At 37.2% G+C, this 8,978-nt stretch overlaps 1 pseudogene; it reads right to left on the bottom strand.

Moving 5' to 3' along the window:
* Positions 1-4,277: 4,277 nt before the first annotated feature.
* LOC112485707 lies at positions 4,278-4,396 on the bottom strand (annotated as a pseudogene).
* Between the last annotated feature and the right edge of the window lie 4,582 nt (positions 4,397-8,978).

Here is an 8,978-nt window from a genome sequence, read left to right as displayed (position 1 = left end):
ACAACTGGTCCAGAGACTGAATCAGTCATTTCCAGGAGTTGGGCAAAGGGGAGGATTTGACCAAAGAAGGAAATAGTATTTTGTGTGTGTGCGTGTGCGTGCGCGCGCGCGTGTGTGTGTGTGTGTGTGTGTGTGTGTGTTGGAACTGTTCTGTATCTCGATTACTGTCAAGGGTGCGTGCGTGTGTGTGTGTGTGTGTGTGTGTATGTTGGAACTGTTCTGTATCTCGATTACTGTCTAGTTTACACAGACAGATATGTCAGTATTCAGAGAACTGTAAACTATACTATCCAAAGTTTACTGTATATACCTATACATTCAGTAAAAAATATAAAGTAAAATAAAATAAATAAGTTCAATTATGAGGCAATGTAAGAATAAGCATGGCACCATAACGGTCTAAATCTTTCAACTTGTTAAGCGTATCATGGAAAAAATCAGATTCAGGGGATTCTGACTCAGTACATTTTCAATTAGATAAAAATGATTACTTAGGACGATAATCAGATCAAAATCAGATTAAAAACATAGTTATTTATGGAAACTATAGTGTCAATGAGAGGGGAGAGAGAGAGAAGGGAGAATATTAGCAAACAATAAAGATATGATATCATGAAAATAAACTTTATTTGCAATAAGCCAGAAGAGCAATATCTAGCTATTCTAACTAAAACATCTTGCGATCCCAAAGATCATTGTCTCCTAAAGGTGCATAAGATTAGAAAATGAGTTATAGGTCTCCAAAAAGTACAGCTAGATGGGAGAGTTCCTCTAACTAGAGAGGCGTGTTTTATTACATTTTTCTCGAACGTAGGACATTTCGACTTGATGCTTGAGTTTATTATATGACCACAGTCTTTGTGAACATTCTTTATAAAAGCATTGTGACTGCCACAGCCCACTATGCATACCTGTCTCCTGAACATCTTTGGACTTTTTTTGCTCTAGTACTCATTTTGTTACTTAGTCACATAAAGCCTCGGCAGTTTATCTCTGTTTGGAAAACAAGGATGCTTGGTCTTGTCCCACTGAGACCATAAGCTCTTTGAAGAGAGAGGACCACTTGCGATGGAACGCCTTGTTCCAGCTGGAATCAGACACTGATACTAAATACACGAAAATAGTGTCCTATTGCTCCGTCGAAGTCAAATAAAAGGTGGCTCTTGAAAAGGCAAATTCGACAAAATTTGTTGGGCACTTACATTATGTATTCCCCTTGGGTTCGGAGGGGTATTCAAAATCCACATAGGCGGTGAGCTCCTAAGTCCATCGGGTTTTAGCTGTGAATTTAAATCGGAGGGAGGTTTGCATAAATCGGTTTTCTGGGGGAAAAAAAAAAAATCCATCCCTGAGAAGAAATCCCAGTGCTTATCATATCAGACCTTGGGCTTGATTTAATGCATTCAAAAATACAAATTTATCATCTGCTGTGTAAATACGATGAGCATCCACGAGATTTTGCCAGTCATAATTTGAGTTGATTAACCTCATGAGCTCTGAGAAAACAGACTGAATTTTCTCTAACAATGTAAAGTCATGAGGAAGAAACAGAAGTTAAAAGATGGCCATTTGTAAGCCAAGAGAAACAAACCTGTGACACCTTGATCTGGGACTTCTAGCCTCCAGAACCGCTACTGTGGGAAGATGAATTTCTGCTGGATAAGGCCCCAGGATGTAGCATTTTGTCATGGTGGCCCTAGCCAACGAACGCAATGCTATTATTGTCATTTTCAAATCAACTTAACGAAGAGGAACTTGCATATGATACAATGTATCCGTTATAAGTATACAGGTCTATGAGAGAATCCAAATACATACACCTTGAAATCATGACAATTTTGCCTATTTACAATCAAGCCGCTCCCCAAAGCAGGCCCCAGGCAACCTCTGATCAGCCTTTTGCCACCAGAGATTACTTTCACCTGTTCTAGAATTTAACATAAATGGAACGATATAATGCGCACTCTTTGGGCACTGGTGTCTTTCACTCGTCATGCAGCTGTGCAAATTCCCTGAGATTCTGAAGGCATCAGTTGCTTGTTTACCCCCCACACACTGTTTATTGGTTACATGCAATGGCTGCAGAACATCTGGGTTTGTCTCCAGTTTGGGGCCAATATGAATAAAGGGCAATGAGCATCCAGGTACATGTCTTTGCGTGGGCCTAGGTTTTCGCTATTTTTACTTCGGCGATGGATAGCATAATGTGGTATTCGTATGTTGAATTTTATAATGTACTGTTTTCCAAAATGCTTATACCACTTCACATTCCCATCAGTGTTAAAACACTCTACACCCTAACCGACACGAGCTAGTCTACATCTTTTTAAACTTAGCCATCCTAAGTTTCGCCGTGGCCTCTCACAGTGATTTACGTTTGCATTTCCCTAATGACTAGCGATACCGAATATGTTGTTACACATTTTGGGACTCCTCTCTATTTTCTCTTTTGAAGTATCTACTCAAATCATTTGACCGTTTTAGAAACTGGCTCGTTCGATTATTCTAAGTTGTATAAGCTTTTTAAATATTCTGAAAGTAAGTCCTCTGTCGAATCAATATCATTAAAAAAAAAAAAAACATTTTCTCTAATCGAGTGCCCTGACTTTTCATTTTCTTCCTTGAGTCTTGACAAAATAAAAGTTTTAACTTTTTTGAAGACTAACATCGATTTTTGTTGTTTAAGTTTTTTAATGTTTAACACCTTCATTGAAATAGAATCATCACACGATACAGTGCTCATAGTTAAAGTACACACATTGATAAGTGCCAACATAAGTATGCAACTGTGAAACCACTACCACCGTGTAGATGATAAATACATCCATCAGCACCAAAATTTTTCCTGTGCACCGCTGTAACATCTGTATACCTCCCATCCACGCTTGCTGCCCCTTCTCCAGGCAACCAGTAATCTGCTCTATCCGTGTGGGTTAGTTTGCATTTGTAGAAACAGAATGGTACAGTTCGTATTCTTCCCTTGTCTGCCTTTTTTTCACTCAGTACAATGACTCTGAGATACATCCAGGCCGTCATGTGTATCTGCAGTTTATTCTTCGATTGAATAGCAGTATTCCACTGTATGGAAATAGCATAATTTGTTTATTCACATATTTATTGACTCTGTGTTGATTTCGGTTTTGAAATATTATGAATAAAACTGCTATAAATGTCTGTGTACCAATCTTTGTTTGGACAGAGACTTTCTTTTCTGAATGCCTAGGTTAAAATATCTGGTTTATGTGCTGGGTATATCTTTAACTTTTAATGAGCCTGCGACTGCACAAGTAAATATGCCATTTCATGTTGCTAGCAGCAGGTCACGAGAGTTCCATTTGTTTCACATCCTCACGAACATTTGGTATGATCAGTCGTTTTAATTTTAAACACGCTAACAGGTGTATACTATTATCTTATTATGGTTTTAATTTGTGTTTTTCTAATGGCTAATATGTTGAATATTTTTTCAGATACCTATTTGCTATATGTATATATTCACTGATGAAGTGTCAAACTATACTCCCATTCATCGAATTGCTTGTTTTCTTATTATTGATCCTCGAGATGTCTTTTTATATTCTGAATTCAAGTCCTTTCTCAAATAGGTGACTTCCTGATGATTTCTGTTAGTCTGTGCTTTTCTCATCACTTTCTCGATAGTGCCTTTTCAAAGAGTAGAAATTTTAATTTTAAAGAAGTATAATGTATTAATTTTTTCTTGTGTGAATCGTGGAGAGCGGATTGCAAGCTGACAAGGTCCTTGCAATCTGTGAGGCCAACCAAGGATCGCCTCGCCTCCGGGAATCCTCCTAAGAATGGGAAGTAGGAAGAGATTGGAGAACAATGTGGGTGTTGAAATGCAAATGATTTTAGCAGTCAGTGTAGGGTGGGGGTTACCCTATGGAAATGCAAATGATTATAGTAGGACGTGGAGGCTGGGTGGAGATTATCTCATTTTAGCCAGCAAATGTCTGCTCTTGTATAAAAGCAACTTGCAAAAAGAAAATCTCTCTCTACTCCATCATCAGTGGATATTGGCCCCCCCTTATCCCAGCTTTCTGTCTTCTTTCTTTTCTCATTCTACTTCCGTTCCCACTCAGGATTATTTTCCAGGGCCGCACTGGACGTGGCAGGATTCGCCACTTGCTGGACGCGGCAAATTGTGTTTTTAATGTTGTGCCTAAAAAGCTTTGCCCAACCCAAGGTTAGATGTTGTGTTTTCTCCGGAAGTTTTATAACTTTAGGTTTTGCATTTAAATCTATAATGTTTTTTTAATCGCCTACAGCACCTGGTCTCCCTAGGTGGTCTCCCATCCAAGTACTAATCAGGCCCGACCCTACTTAGATTCTGAGATCAGATGAGATCGAGCACATTCATGGTGCCATGGCCGGAGATTGCAAATCTATAATTTAATTATTATTAATTTTAATATGCGATGAGAAGTAAAGATCTAAGTTTATTAATGTATTTATTTATTGCATAAGGATATTCAAGTTTTCAGTATCATTCATTAAAAGATTATGTTCTCCATTGAATTGACTTTGTAACTTTGTCAAAAATCAACTGACCATATATTTATAGGTCTAATTCTAGATTTTTTCTTTTACATTGATATATTTATTCACACAGCAATAGCACACTGTCTTGATTAATATAGTATTATAACAAGTCTTGAGACCAGGTAATATAAGTTCTTAAATTTTGATTTTTTTTTTTATTTTGATGCTGTTTGAAATGTACTCATTATTTTGGAATTAGCTTCTTAATTTCTAGAAAATATTCTGCTTAAACTTGGATAAACTTTGCATTGAAACTAAGAAAAAATTATGAGGAATTAACATTTTACAATATTGAATCTTCTGGGACATGACCTCAGTAAATCTCTTCATTTATTTGAAACTTTTAAATTTCTCTCACCAGTATTTCAGGGTATAGGTTGTCAGCTTTACCATAAACATTTAATTTTTTGATGCTATGGCAAATGGCATTATTTTATTTAACTTTCTAATTGATTTTTACTAGTGTATAGACATAGAGTGGATTTTGCATATTGGTCTTGTATCCTACAATCTTGCTAATTCATCTAATATATTAGTAGCTTTTTAAAATGAATCTCATAGGATTTCTTTCAGGTGAGACAAATAAACAAACAAAACAAAATAAAAAGACAGTTTTACCTCTTTCTTCCCACTTGAGATGCCAGTTTCATTGTTGTTGTTGTTGCTGATATGTGATTTATGACATCAACTAGGTCCCTCCAGTGAAACGTGGGACAAAAGAAACGAGGGTGGAGTATCTGTGCCTTGTTCATGATCTTTAAGGGAAGGTATTTGGTCTTTCACTATTAGCTATGATGTTTTCTGTATGTCTTTCAAAGAGCCTCTTAATTTCAGGAAGTTTCCTTCTATTTCTAGATTTATTCATGAATATACATTAAAGTTATTATAAGACTTTTCTGTATCTATTGAAATAATATAATTTCCCCTTGATTCTAATTAAGTTATTACATTGCATTGATTCATTTTGGAATGTTATGAGCAACCTCATAGTTTTGGCATAATCCCCGTTTAGTCATAATTTATAATCCTTATTTTGGAGCTTTTTATACTTATGTTCGTTAAAATATTGGTTTGTGGTATTCTTTTCTTATCATATTTTTGCCAGTTTTGGTCTGAGAATAATACTGACCTCATTAAATGAGTTGAGAAGTTCTTACTACTCCTCTTTTTTAAAAAATATATAAATAGTGTATTATTCTTAATTTAAATTTTGCTATAATCCACCAGTGAAGCCATCTAGATCTGAGATTCTCATTGTGAAATGGTTTTCAATTATGAATTCAACTTTTTAAATAGACATAGGGCTATTTTAAAAATATCTTCTATTGTCAATTTTGTTAATTTGAGTCTTCAAGAAACTTAAACACTTTAGTTTCTCAAATTTTTGTCACGACACACTCATGGTATTCTCTAATTACACTCTCAACGTCTGCTGGCCTCGTTAGTGAGGTCCTTTCTTTAAATCCTGAAAAATGTCTACAGATTGGGTCTACACTAGTTGGGCCCACTGTAAGACTTGAGCTAAAACTTCATTAATTCTCTGACTTCCACGAGCCCTAATTTTGATTAGTAGGATACAGAGGCATCTTGGATCCCCAGCTATTAGAATGATTTCAGAGACAGTGTCAAATACTCTTAAATTTGATTTTTCTTTTTTTTTTTTTTAACATATGATTGCTCTAGTAAATGGCCACAAATTCCTTAGGAGAGGGTTTGGAGGATGATTTAAGTTGTTACTCGAGACAATGACGCAGGACTCTTTCTAAATAGTACCTGTCCTCTCCATCACTCAAACGAATTTTTGGGATCTGTATATTGACTTACACTTACATCTAACTGGGTCACATGCTGTGACTTTCTACTATGAAAATGTTGCTACTGTGAAAATTAGGCAATTTTTGGCTATGAGACCTAGAGTTTTTCTTGTTTTATAGCTCAAGAAACAATCTGGTAGGCTACCCACCTGCTTTGAAGATGACGTGTACATGGAGCAGGAAAACCTTTCTTTAGGGAAGCTCTGCTGGCCACTGGTAAACAGAACTGCACACCCACCAGGAGTCCCGTGAGACAAGCACGTGGGAATCCTTTTCTCCTGCGATGTCCCTCTAACAACACCAACTCATCAAGCCTGATGTCAGACCGTCTGGTAGAGATGCTTACAAAGTTCAGCTCTAATACTGCATGCAAGGAAAAGAGGATTTGTCATTGAAAGGCAGTAAGTTGATTACTGACCAAGTCGTCACATACTTTACTTCCACATGTACTCTAGACTTCATTTTGCATTACTATTATTTCTTATTTAAACAATCAATTATATTTTAACAAAATCTTTTAAAAAGAAAAATATTTGTATTTATCTAAAAATTTATAATTTCTGGTGGCTTTCGTTTCCTTCTAAATTTCTTTCAAGTGGGTATAATTCTCTTCCTGAATGGTTTCTTTAAGTTTTCTCATAGTGCAGATCTACTAACAAGAGATTTTATCAGATTATTTTTGTCTAAACATAATTTATTTCACTTTTGTTGGATATTTTTTTATGAGATTAGTACCCAAGTAGACAACATGTTAGCCTCTTAAATACGTTGTTTTATGGTTTACTGACTTGCATTACTTATGAATGTGTATTAGTTAATATTACTGTAGAAACAGACCCAATAGGGTGACTATAAATGTAAATATTAAAAATATAAAGATGAACATGTTTATTGTAAGAATTTGACTCACATTATCACAGAGATCGGTGATTCCAAATCTGCATCATGGGCTGGTGGGCTCGGGACTCTGGACAGATGACGATACAGCTGCAGTCCAAAGGCTGGCAGCCTGGAGACCCCGGAGAGCTGACAGTGCAGGCGAAGTCTGAAGGCAATCTCCGGAGGATTTCCCGCTTGCTCAGGGAGGCCACTCCTGCGCTATTCATGCTTCATCTGATTGGGTGAGGCCCACCCACATTATGGAAGGCAACCTGCTTAACTCAGGGTTCACTGATTTAAATGTTAATACCACCCCACACACCCTTCAAGTTGTCACATAAAATTATCCAACACGGAAAGTTGTTCTTACTTTCGTTTCCTTTTACGTGCTCTGCCTTTTCTCTCTAGTCTTAATATTTTCTTTTTATCACTGGTATTCAGCACTTTTAAGTACAACGTGGCCCCATGTGGCTGGCCACATGTTTATCATACTGGGGGGGGCACTTCTTGCTCACATCAACTTGTTATATCTGCGTTTTATAATTTTCATTTGATTAGAAAAATGACCACTACTTTTTCAAATATGTTTTTCTTTTCTACTCTGCGATTGATCTCTTAACGTCACCCCACACGTCATCGAGTCTGTGGTCATCGTGTGTCCTTTAACTCCGCTCCAGTTTTTGAACATTGTCATTGAACTGCCTTCAAGGTCATCAGTGTTTTCTTTTTCTAAGCTGTAGTTACGCTCATCCAGTAATTTTTTTTCATCCTAAATGTTGCATTTCTACCTCTGGAATTTCCATGTAGTTCATTTTCACCTTCCATTGCCTTTCTCAATGTGTGCATGTTTTATTTATATGCATAGCATATTTATAATGCCTATCTTGAAGTCCTCGCCCGCTGTTTCCATCACCTCTATCATTTGTGAGTCTGCTTTTATTGACTGGTTAGCCGTCCCATTTGTCTGCTTATTCGCATGAAATAATTTCTGATTGGATGTGAACCATTGTGAATGAAGCCTTTTTGAGTATCAGGAATTGACTTCCCTGACACTGAACTCTGCTTTGGTAGGCGCTTACGTTATATGAAAATGGCTATGTCTTTGCCGCCTTGATTTTAAGCTGTGTTATGACAGCTCTAAGCAGCCTTTACTCTGGGCTTGTTTATTTCTGCTTCCAAAGGATTTTTTTCCTCAAGTCCCCACCGAATGCCTCAGGTCATCAGTGAGACTCTCTACGGGGCTCATGGGAGCTCTGATACCTTCCTGTCCTCTGCAATCTGAGACTTCTTTACCTGAGAGTCCTCTGATAGTTCTTTCCCTGGCCTTTTCAAATTACATGCTATGAAAATGCAGACTATTGTTCAGCAGTATGCTGCAGAATCTCTATGCAGATTTTTAGAGATCGTATGTGTGGGTGCACACGTGTGTATATAACTCTCTTTTACAGTACTCTGCCTGAATATTATAATTCCTTCAGACTTCTAGAATTTCTTGTTTTCCCCTAACCTTCTCAGCTGACTGGGGTCTTTCTTCCCTGTACCACATTCTGGAAAGTGCCTCCAGGCAGAAATGCACAGCGATTCACCTTGTTTCTCTCTTTCTCTCAGGGCCAACGATCCAGCACTGCTTGCTTTCCATCCTCTAAAAACAGTCATTTCACATATCTTGTCCAGATTTCTCAGTACTTAGGGAAGGAGGATAAGTCAACTACCAGTTATTCCAAC

Source organism: Pteropus alecto, unplaced genomic scaffold (assembly GCF_000325575.1).
Source record: "Pteropus alecto unplaced genomic scaffold, ASM32557v1 scaffold5, whole genome shotgun sequence".
Classification (NCBI taxonomy): Eukaryota; Metazoa; Chordata; class Mammalia; order Chiroptera; family Pteropodidae; genus Pteropus; species Pteropus alecto.
The sequence above is the reverse complement of the archived record's forward strand: the minus strand, read 5'-3'. Positions and strand labels throughout refer to the sequence as shown.